The sequence below is a fragment of the Schistocerca serialis genome, chromosome 5 (assembly GCF_023864345.2).
Source record: "Schistocerca serialis cubense isolate TAMUIC-IGC-003099 chromosome 5, iqSchSeri2.2, whole genome shotgun sequence".
Classification (NCBI taxonomy): Eukaryota; Metazoa; Arthropoda; class Insecta; order Orthoptera; family Acrididae; genus Schistocerca; species Schistocerca serialis.
The window spans coordinates 627,766,033-627,778,437 of record NC_064642.1 but is presented as its reverse complement, the minus strand read 5'-3'; the positions used below and the strand labels follow the sequence as shown (position 1 = coordinate 627,778,437).

The window sequence follows — 12,405 nt, the reverse complement described above, 5'->3', positions numbered from 1 at the left end:
GTGCAGAAAGAGCTATTTGTGTTCCACAAGAACGATGTTTTCTAAACCATTGTTGACTGTGTGACAATAGACCATTCTCTTCAAGGTAACTCATAATGTTCGAACCCAATATATGCTCCAAATTATTGTCGCATATTGATGTTAATGATATGGGCCTGTAATTTAGTAGACTACTCCTATAACCTTTCTTGAATATTGGTGTGACTTCTGCAACTTTCCAGTCTTTGGGTATGGATATCCAGCTGTATATGATTGTTAAGTATGGAGCTAATGCATCAGCATACTTTGAAAGGAACCTAATTGGTATACCAGAAGACTTTTTTGAGTGTTTTAAGTTTCTTCACTACTCAGAGGATATCTAAATCTAAGTTATCCATGTTGGCCGTTGTTCTTGATTCGAATTCTAGAATATTTACTTCGTCGTCTGTGGTGAAGGAATTTGGAAGGCTGTGTTTAGTAATACTGTTTTGGCAGCACTGTTATTGATAGTATTTCCATTGCTATTGCCCAGGGAAGGCATTGATTTTGTCTTGCCACCAGCATACTTTACATATGACCATCTCTCTGGATTTTCTGTCAGGTTTTGAGACAGTGTTTCATTGTGGAAACTATTATAATAATCTTGCATTGAAGTCCATGCTATAGTTTGAGCTCCTGTAAAAGATCACCAATCTTGGAGATTTTGCATTCATTTAAATTTGGCATGCTGTCTTTATTGTTTCAGCAACAGTGTTCTGACCCATTTTGTGTACCATAGGGGATCAGCTCTGCTGTTTGTTAATTCATTTGGTACAAATCATTCAATTGCTGTTGACACTAATTCTTTGAATTCAAGCCACACCCGGTCAACACTTACATTGATAATTTGGAAGTGCGGAGATTTTCTCTCCAGAAGGTGTCAAGGGAATTTTTATCTGCTTTTTTGAATAGGCATATTTTCCATTTATTTTTGGAGGATTTGGGGGTTGCAATACTCAATCTCACTATGACAATCCTGTACCTGTTTTGATACTCATTATTAGCTCTGGATTATCTGTTGCTAAGAGATCAAGTGTGTTTTCACAACCCTTTATTATTTGTATGGGGTCATGAACGGAATAATTTTAAGAGAACACATGTTCCAGGAATGCTGCTAACCTGCCTCAAATAGAAATTTGGTTCACTAGTCATTTTACGGTGGAATTTGAATTTGACAAAAATGTGAGATGGTGCAAGATCCAAGCAACTGCAGATCATCATCATCGAAGCCAGTACAATGACTGGCAAAGAAAAAAAGCCAAAGGTATTTATACAGTAAATATCTTTAATGACAACTGGACTGCCCTTCAGTTTAAGGCAACTGTGATTTCCAGTAAAGTCTGCTTACAGTAGTCAATCTGCAAAGCACAGGGCGAAACATTTTGATGTTGTGACGATAACTTACAGGAATCATGCTTTTCACATGGCTAATTGTATGTCGCATGCTCACAAGTTAATTTGTTTATTTCTAGCCAAAACAATAAAACTACAAATACAGTGTATAAGCAAGCACTGTGAAAAAACGAAAATATAAGTATGGTTATAATAGAGGGAAACATTCCACGTAATACAATAAAAATTTCTTATTAAATTAAGTAAGTTTTGATTCTGACCTGTCTTATTTAAATAATAATATTTTATCATATCACTGGTTAATTAGTATACACTACATACATCATAAGTTTAATGGAATAATAGATGTCTGGTTATACCTAATAAGGGGATCTTGGTCCTCATGCTATCAACCGTCTGATATAATCTGACCTGGGCACATAATAGTGATATAAAAAAAGCAGTTCACAAAAATGTGAATGCTTTAGATAGTTATTTATAAGTTACATGGATCTTAACTGTGATCCTTTACTACACCATGGAAGCGATAAGCTTACAAACACTTGAAGAATACCCTGTATCTTGGTAAAAAATGTGGCAACATTCTGAACATTAAGTGATGGTCTTTTACACTACATATGGCAGAAAATGTGCTTTCTGTTGTCAGGAAGGTTCGCTGCTTGAAGAGTTGTTCACTAAGCATTTTAGCTTTAACAACACTGATTACCTGAATTACACATTTCTATGCAATGAATACATTCTTCCTCAATAACATGTTGGCCCTGAATAAGATGCTGTACAACATTAGTGAGTGAAAATCAGATATGGGATAACCCCTTAATGCAAAACTTGTAGAGGCTACACATTTAAAAACATCTGCAATGTGATTTCAGCTCACATTCTTATCAACGAACAACCAAGAATTTAGAATATTCTGTTTCACCTATCAATTTTCCCTTGTGCATTATTTCTAACAGCATGGTAAGGCCTTGTACATTACAGAATTGCATGTGCACTGTTTGATGTTATTGTAGAGGACTACTTAATAATAGTCAACAAAATTTTGTTAACTTTTTGGAAATGTTGAATATCTCCATTAGACTTGATAATACCTGCACCATCAGTGAAGAAAATTATTTTAGGTTCTTGGATATACGTTGAAGAGCCAAAGAAGCTGGCACACTTGCCTAATATCGTGTATGGCCCCCGCGAGCCCGCAGAAGTGACGCAACACAATGTGGCATGGACTCGACTATGTCTTAAGTAGTGCTGGAGGGGATTGACACCATGAACACTGCAGGGCTGTCCATAAATCTGTAAGAGTAAGATGGGGTGGAGATCTCTCTGGACAACACATTGCAAGGCATCCCACATATGCTCAATAATGTTCATGGCTAGGGAGTTTGTTGGCCAGCGGAAGTGTTTAAACTCAGAAGAGTGTTCCTGGAGCCACTCTGTAGTGATTCTGGATGTGTGGGGTGTCAAACTGTCCTGCTGGAATTGCTCAAGTCCATCGGAATGCACAATGGACATGAATGGATGCAAGTGATTAGACAGGATGCTTACATACATGTCACCAGTCAGAGTCGTATCTAGATGTATCAGGGGTCCCATATCACTCCAACTGCACACAACTCACACCTTTACAGAGCCTCCACCAACTTGAGCAGCTCCTGCTGACACGTAGGGTCTATGGATTCATGAGGTTGTCTCTATACCCATACACGTCTATCTGCTCGATACCATTTGAAACAAGACTCGTCCGATCAGGCAACATGTTTCCAGTCATCAACAGTCCAATGTCGGTGTTGATGGGCCCAGGTGAGGTGTAAAGCTTTGTGTCGTGCAGTCATTAAGGGTTCATGAGTGGGCCTTTGGCTCTGAAAGCCCATATCGATGATGTTTCGTTGAATGGTTTGCACACTAACAGTTGTTGATGGTCTGGCACTGAAATCTGCAGCAATTTGCGGAAGGGTTGCACTTCTGTCATGTTGAACAATTCTCTTCAGTTGTTGTTAGTCCTGTTATTGCAGGATTTTTTTCCAGTCACAGCGATTTGATGTTTTACCGGATTTCTGATATTCACGGTGCACTCATGAAATGCCCATACGGGAAAATCCCCACTTCATTGCTACCTCGGAAATGCTACGTCCCATCGCTTGTGTGCTGACTACAAAACAACATTCAAACTTGCTTAAATCTTGATAACTTGCCATTGTAGCAGCAGTAACCAATGTAACAACTGCGACAGACACGTGTTGTCTTATATAGGCATTGCCGACTGCAGCACCATATTCTGTCTGTTTACATATCCCTGTATTTGAATATGCATGCCAGTACTAGTTTCTTTGGCTGTTCAGTGTATGAAAGCAGATCATTCACATACAAAAAGTACAAGAGAAGACTTAATAACAATCCACGTGGTACATTTGTAATGATTATTCCCCACTCTGCAGATGCTCTTTTGTTGCATTACTCTCCAGCTTTCTCAAGAGACAGGCTGCATTCTTGAAGTTAGATAGGATGAAGAACCAGTTACCAGCATGACGTCTAATACCGTCTGGTCCGATGTAAGAGAGGGCCTGATGGCCCTAATCTGATCAGGTTAAATAAATAAATAATATTTGAGCTTCTCTTGTATAACATTAAGAACTGCACAATAAAATGCTTTCACTAAGTCACAGAAAATGTCAGTTGGAAATATTTTGCCATTTACAGAACTACAGATGACAAGATTTGTCAGCACTCCATACTTACATGCTGAAGCAACAAAATGCAGCAATTTTATGCATTTTGGTGATTGTATGTTTCTTCCTTGTTAGAAATGAAGCACAAACTTCCGTTCTACTTTTGATGATGGCTTACAATGCTGGAGTTTGTCTGATTGTTAAGTTAAAAAAAAATACATATAGCAAGACAGTTTTCTTCAATACCACTGTAGAAATTCAGGAGTCTTTCTTTAGTATGAGATATCAAGATTTTGAACAATGGAAAATCCAAGATGGAATTGAGAAAGGGACAGATTGCTACTCACCATAAAGAGGAAATGTTGAGTTGCAGTATATAAGAAGCACTTTTTTCTTTGAAAAACTGCCTCCAAAATTCAGATGCATCTTCTCTCCCTCCCATCCTAAACCCGTCTTGCCTACAATGTGTCGTTGCAGTCTATGGTTCCAGTGAAATTGAATTGAGAGTGATTTTTGTTATCGGTAACAGTACAATATTTTTGTTAGTAGCTAGTTTCATAACGGAAAAATAAAAAGGATTCACATATGATGCAGACTATAAATTGAAAGTAATAGCATATGCAGAACAACACAGAAACAGAGCAGCTGAGTGGCATTTAGGCCCTCCACCAAAAGGAAAAACCATTCATGATTGGCTGGCTAGTAAAGAAGAACTGAAAAAAATGAGGAGAACTAAATGTGCAAACAGAGGACTGTATGCAAAATGGCAAAAACTAGAAAATGATGTATTGAAATGGATTCAATGACACCGACAAAATGGCACTGGAATTAATACAAAAATGATTCAAACGCACACTCATAAGCTAGCGCTACAGTGGAACTTAAGAGATTTTAAGGGTAGAGTTGGTTGGAGCTACAGTTTTATGAAGTATAATGGACTTAACATGCCAACCAAAACCCAAAATGTCTCAGAAAATGCCACAAGAGCATGAAGAGAAAATATTATCTTTCTATTGCCTTACTATTCAACATCGAAAGAAAACTGGTGTGGAGCTAAGCCAAATATCGAATATGGATGAAACTCCTCTGACATTTCATGTGCCGAGTAACAGAACTGTTGCCATGAAATGTGCTAAAATTGTAATTATAAAAACAAGTGGACTTGGAAAAATGCACTACACTGTTGTTCTTTCATGCTGTACTGATGGCACTAAACTAAACCCAATGATCATTTTCAAGCACAAAACAATGTCCAAATCTTCTGAAATACTGCCTGCTGCTGTTGTTCATGTACATGACAAGGGTTAGTTGAATGAGCTGGTATGGCATTATGGATTAACAGAGTGTGGGAGAAAGGAGTGGTGACTTATTGAACAAGAGTTCTTTTCTTGTGTTCTATCAGTTTAGTAGTCATTTCAACAATCCTGTGAAAGTGAAATTGAAACAGAGAGCTTTCTGTTATTCTGGGAGGATGTACTTCACAACTGCAACCTCTTGATGTCTTGATAAATAAACCACTTAAAGTGTAGATATATCAGAAGAGGAATGGAACAAATTGATGATGATGGATGAAACCCAACATGAATTCATGTCAAAGGGAGCTTTAAAACAACCTACAATCAAACAAGTGTGTCTGTGGATAAAACAGTCATGGTCTAGAGTGAGAGAAGACATTATTGTTACATCTTTCAAAAAGTGCAGTGTAAGTAGCGCTCTCGATAGCAGTGAAGACTATCTTATATACGAAGAGGACAATGAAAAGGAAGAAGAAAAAAAATTTCAGATGATGATTTTCAGGATTTTAAAGGTCAGTTCGGTCTTATAAACTAGGAATTCTTTTTAGTCTGGTGTTGCAATCTAGTAACAAACATGGTAAAAATGTTATATTTTAAGAAACTACTTAAAAATTAAATTGTGTCTTATGTCCATAGAGTCTTTTGATCCATAAAATATGGTAAACTTTCACCCAAATGGCCTTCTTCCGAAACAGAAAACACACACACACACACACACACACACACACACACACACACACGCACGACCACTGTCTCCAGCTGCTTGGCCGGATTGTGGGCAGCAACTGCACCTCATAGGAGCAGCTATTTGGCATGGGTGGTGGCTATAAGGCGAAAGCAATTGGGGGGAGGGGGGGGGGGTGGAGGATAGCAGAGTGGGGACAGGGGAAGATGTTGGAGTGTGCTGGGGACTAGGTCGGGTCATTCATGCAGATCAACAATCTGTTAGTTGTCATACCCACATAGAAAGCAGCACAGTGGCTGCAGCTTGGTTTGTAGATTACATGGCTGCTTTCACAGGTAGCCCCAGCTTTGATGGGATAGAGGATGCGTGTGATCAGACTGGATTGGATGTTGGTGGGAGGATATATGGGATATGTCTCGCAACTAGGCATACAGGCCATGAGGCAAGGGGTTTGGAAGGATGGAGTCGGGTTGGACAAGGACATTATGTAGTTTTTGTGGGTTGCAGAATAACACTGAGGGGTGAGAAGGATAATGGGCAGGATATTCCACATTTCAGGGCACAACGAGAGGTAGTTGAAACCCTGGCGGACAAGCGATTCAGTTGCTCTAGTCCTGGGAGGTACTGAGTCACAATATAGATTGTGCTTCTTTGTGGGTATTTAGGAGGTGGTAGATGACTGGAGAGCTAAGATACAGGTGAACTGTTTCTGTACAGGGTTGAGAGGGCGATTTTGGTCTGTGAAGGCCCCAATGATATCTTTGCTATATTAATGAAGACAGACTGCTCATCACTACAAATGCAATGATCGCAGGTAGCTAGGCCGTATGGAAGGGACTTTTTGGTTTGGAATGGATGGCAGCTGTCAGAGCAGAGATACTGCTCGTGGTTGGTAGGTTTCGCACGGATGGAAGTACTGATGTAGCCATACTTTTGGGTGGAAGTCAACATCAAGGAAGGTAGCTTGTTGGGTTGAAGACTAGGTGAAGTGAATGGGGGAGAGGGTGTTGAGCTTCTGGAAGAATGTGGATAGGATGTTCTCACCCTCAGCCCATATCACAAAGATGTCATCAATAAATCTACATAGTTGAGGGGTTTTGGATTCTGGGTTGTTAGAGAAAGGACTCCTCTAGATGGCGGTGGTGGTGGTTAGTGTTTAACGTCCCGTCGACAACGAGGTCATTAGAGACGGAGCGTAAGCTTGGGTTAGGGAAGGATTGGGAAGGAAATCGGCCGTGCCCTTTCAAAGGAACCATCTCGGCATTTGCCTGAAACGATTTAGGGAAATCACGGAAAACCTAAATCAGGATGGCCGGAGACGGGATTGAACCGTCGTCCTCCCGAATGCGTCCTCTAGATGGCCGAGTAATATGTTGGGATCAGACAGTGCCTTGTGGGTGACCATTGCTGAACCATGAATTTGTTTATAGGTCATGCCTTCAAAGGAGAAGTAATTGTGGCTGAAGGTATAGTTGGTCATGGGGACCAGGAAGAGGTTGTACGTTTGGAGTCAATTGGGCATCGGGAAAGGTAGTGTTCACTAGCAACAAGGCCATGAGCATTTAGGAGGTGGCATCAACAGCGATGAGCAGGACGTCATTTCGTAAAGGACCAGTAACAGTAGACACTTTGTGGAGGAATTGGTATGTGTCTTTTGTGTAGAAGGGTAGTTTACAGGGAATAGGTTGAAGGTGTTTGTCTACAAGAGCAGAGATTCTCTCAGTGGGTAGTTCGGTTTATGTGCTTTACGAAGCATCTACAGGATAGGAGTGCAGGGAGTGGTAGAAGTGAGAAGAGAAAGAGACTCAGGGCAGAAGTTCTAGGATGGGTCTAAGGATTTGAAGATGAACTGGATATCCTGTTGGATTTCTAGAATGTGGTCACTTTCACAGGTAGCCCTGACATTGATGGGATAGGAGAGGTATATGCTGCCCAACTTGATGTGCCTCATTTCATTTACATCCACATCACACTCCACAAGCCACCCAACCGTGTGCAGTGGAGAGTACTTCAGGTTAGGGATGGGAAAAACCGACCGGTCGAAACTGAAATCAGTACTTTAGTTCTGAATAACAAGTATTTTTTCTTATTTGTTTTACCTCAGGGACAACAGGTTTTTTTCTAATCTTCCTTCCTTACTAACTTACACCTGGAAAAAAACACTTTTATAAAAATTTGTCATAGCAGCAGTGCAAAATATTTTTGGTTTTTAAATAAAACTTTTTTAAAAAGTTCATTGATTTGAAATACTCGATTACTACAGTAAACTGGGAAGAGCAACCAGCCTAATTTTAATAACAAGTCTACAGATAGAAACTAGTAACAAATACATAACAATTTGTACAGCATTGCAATATGGTCTGCTGCCAAGTGGCATGGCCTATTAGACAGTAAGTATGTAGGTGCAGCGTGCAAGACTTCCACAATTCTTGACGCGTATAGTGCACGCTTTCTCTCTCAAGTGCTGCACTCACCCATTGTTTTATTTCTAACAGTGGCCACAGATTTTGTATAATTTTTAAATTTAACAAATGTAGGAATGATTTGCTTGTTGCCAGCACCTCAGTAAAAATGCAAGGGTGCTTAACAATCTACCTCTCTTGAGACGTAAATTGCCAAACAGGAATTGTGCTTGGTCTCCAGACAATTACTATCACTCCATCCGAAAATTTCAGAGAACCTTTCAGCGGTATCCTGGGGATGGGTTGATAGTGCCACTTGGGCGCTGGCTGACTGGACTGAACGACAAGCTAAAGTTCATCAAATGACAAAATACAATCAACTTGAGACCCAAATGCGTGAAGACAAGGAGAAGACTTTGGACAATGCCACAGTTTTGGTGCTAGAAAGCATCTAAATTTTGCACCTACACCGGTGACCATTCCCATCTGAGACGTGATTAGTGGAACAGAACAGACTGTTTCGAAACTTCCTAAGGATGCTGCCGAATAGATTAGGCGTGACACATGCCGCATCTTGACTCAAGCTCCACCTAATAAGTCCAGCTTTAACATCACCCCAGCTGAAAGAAATGCTCTATGAGAATTGAAAGGAGACAAAGACATCATGATCTTACCTGCTGACAAAGAAAATGCTACTGCACTTCTCTCATGCACAGAATATAATAGCAAGATATACAAACTGCCCGACCATCCTGCATACAGTGGATTAAAAAGTGATCCGACGGGTAGGACCCAAAGAAAGACTTTGCAAGTCATCAGGAAAAGTTTGCTTCCAGAACAAGACACCAAGGGTTTTCCTTAACAGGCTGCAGTTTCTCCTAGAGTCTATGGCCTACTTAAGACCCATAAGAATGGGGTGCCTTTCTGTCCCATTGTAAGTAACATAGGAGCACCTACTTATTTTGTTGCTAAATATCTGACATCACTATTGGGACCTCTCACAGGCAATTGTGGCTATTATATTCGAACCTCTGAGGATTTCATAGGTTGCCTCAAAACTCTTAAGATTGCAATCATTGGATCTCTTAGTAAGTTTTGTTGTTGCGTCTATTAACAAAGGTGCCCTTGCAGTACTCTTTAGGGCTCATTAGCAACAAGTTTGAGGAGGACATAGTAGCATCATTTAAACAAGAGCTTACTTCAGCATACTTCTCATTTCATGACCAATATTTTAAAGAAGGGGACAGTGTTGCCATGGGAAGCCCTCAGTCTCCTGTGGTGCCCATTTATTTTATGGAGGACTTTGAAGAAAAAGCACTTCAGTCAGTCACTTTCAAACCCTTGTTTCCCGCGGTTATGTGGATGACACATTTGTGGTGTGGTCACATGGCCTTGATACTCTACCTATGTTTCTTCAGCATTTAAATTCGAACCATCTGAACATGAACTTCACAATGCAAGTGGAAAAGATGGTACTTTACCTTTTCTTGATGTTTTGGTACGAAGGAAAGCAGACGGAACCTTGGGACACCGCAGGCCAATGTATACAGATCTATCTAGAATGAAATTTTCACTCTACAGTGGATTGTGCGCTGATATGAAACTTCCTGGCAGATTAAAACTGTTTGCCAAACCGAGACTCAAACTCGGGACCTTTGCTTTTCGTGGGCAAGTGCTCTACCAACTGAGCTACCCAAGCACGACTCACGTCCCGTCATCACAGCTTTAATTCCGCCAGTACCTCGTCTCCTACCTTCCAAACTTCACAGAAGCTCTCCTGCGAACCTTGCAGAACTAGCACTCCTGGAAGAAAGGATATTGTGGAGACACGGCATAGCCACAGCCTAGGGGATGTTTCTAGAATGAAATTTTCACTCTACAGTGGAGTGTTGGCTGATATGAAACTTCCTGGCAGATTAAAACTGTGTCCTGTTCCTGTCAAAGACAATTACATACTGGAGATTCATTCAAGTTAGTCCATCAAAAGAACAATGTAAGCAACTCTGGCATAGACATTAGCCCTTTACTTTCCAACCATGGACTGCCAATTTTTGGTGATGATGGGCACAGGAACACACTGTTAATTTGAAACTACAAAAAACTTTGAAAAATAGCTAGGCTGGAGCTGATGAACTACAAAAACCAATCAGATTTTGGACTACAGAAAATGTTACAAATTTAGAAAAATACATGGACACTATTTTTCTTCTATAATGTGAACCCCCTTGTTCATATGCAAATCATAGCAAATTACATGACATTATTAATTAATAAGTTAATCAATCAACACTGTAGGTCATTTTGTATAGAAAAAATAAAGTAACAAAAGAATGTAGTCCAAGTTCAGAATCTAACAGCGCTTGTAATGAAATCTGCAATAGAAAATGGTACTGGTTATGAACTTTGATGTTAATTACTGTGGAAGGTAATATGTTTTAGATAATTTTTTTTTAAAAAAAAAAGAGGTATTCTTTAAGTTTCAAATGGTGTAGGTTTACTCTACGGAACTAGCTGATTGATTATCTCATAGGTTTTTGTATGTAGCGAATTATAGTGCTAACTTTAATTAAGTGTAACTTTTAATTAACAGCATTCTAATTAAAAATAACTAAACAAATGATATCAGAACAGTTGAAACAATAACTTGAGAAATAAGTACCAGAGAAATCAAGTCAAAATAAAAAAATTAGAAGTTTTTAGGTAAGTGCTATGTATCATTAAGCAAATGTATCAAACACAAGATAAAACTTAGAAAATAAGATTATTTCTTGGGAACAGAAAAACATAAGAGAGGGAAAAAATTCACTGGCTCTGTCACATGGTGCAGCATGTGCCATAGAGGTTGCACACTAATGCTTTTTTCCTCAATAACCATGCAACCAATCATAGTGAAGCTCTTCATGAGTGTGAGCGGTTCTCATAAAAGATTTATACCAATTTCATGGTCTTGGTGATTAAGTCAATAAACCTGCTCCAGACAATCCACAACATTCCATTCTCACACATAATGATGATTGCAGATGTAACTATGGAGCTTATGATCATAAGGTGTTACTAATGGCCTCTGGTGAAGGAGTGTTTTTACCACAAAGAGAAATAACAAAGAAGGCTAAGAGGTCTTTCACACTAAGACCCAATAAAGATTCTGGAAACAATTCTAACCCTTTGCTTAGGAACCGTAAGTCAAATTGGGAAACAAACAGATACTTGAAGATTTCTCAAAACTGTGAAGTGTTTAATTACATAAACAATATCACATGGGGCCATGAGACGGGTGCAGAGTGGCAAGCAGACATAAGAAAAGACTAAAGCATGTCAGCCAGTACACCATACTGAAGAAACATGGGGAATTTCTGGGCAAGTTCAAGTTCAGAACATGAATTAATAGGCAAATAAATATGATACTATGAGAGCACTTTCAAAAGTTCTGCATGCTGTACGATACAAATGAAGAAAATGAGTTATTTTACAAAATACCTTTAGAGGTTTTCACGATCATCTCCATTCTTGTTCATGACAGCTCCCCGACATTTTGGCAACTTCTGTATTCTGGATAGGACACCTTCATTTTTGAGCTGTCTACTGACTTGGGTCACCTCACTGGGAGCTTCATCCACTGTATCAAAACATTTACTACAGAGTGATTTACTTTGGGAAACAAATCAAAATCTGGTGGGCTCATATATTGACTGTATGGAGGGTGGGGAAGTATTTCTCGTTTATATTTGTCACGCTTTTCTCTCATTGGTAGACCAATAGGCGGTCTTGCATTATCTTGCAAAATGGAAACATCAGCTGCTAGTATGTCGGGCTTTCTTTGACGAATTTTTGGGTGCAAAACATTTTGCAGAACAGTTTGCGGTATGCGCCTGTTGTAGATGTCCCCTAGGGTCTCTATTTGTAGTTGTTCTTGCATTATCGTGCAAAATGGAAACATCAGCTGCTAGTATGTCGGGCTTTCTTTGACGAATTTTTTGGTGCAAAAC

At 39.6% G+C, this 12,405-nt stretch overlaps 1 protein-coding gene across 1 annotated transcript in view; it reads right to left on the bottom strand.

Moving 5' to 3' along the window:
- The window catches only part of LOC126481073 (transmembrane protein 245), a 255,825-nt gene that overhangs the window by 125,388 nt on the left and 118,032 nt on the right, over positions 1-12,405 (bottom strand). The gene's annotated exons all lie outside the window — the stretch shown is intronic.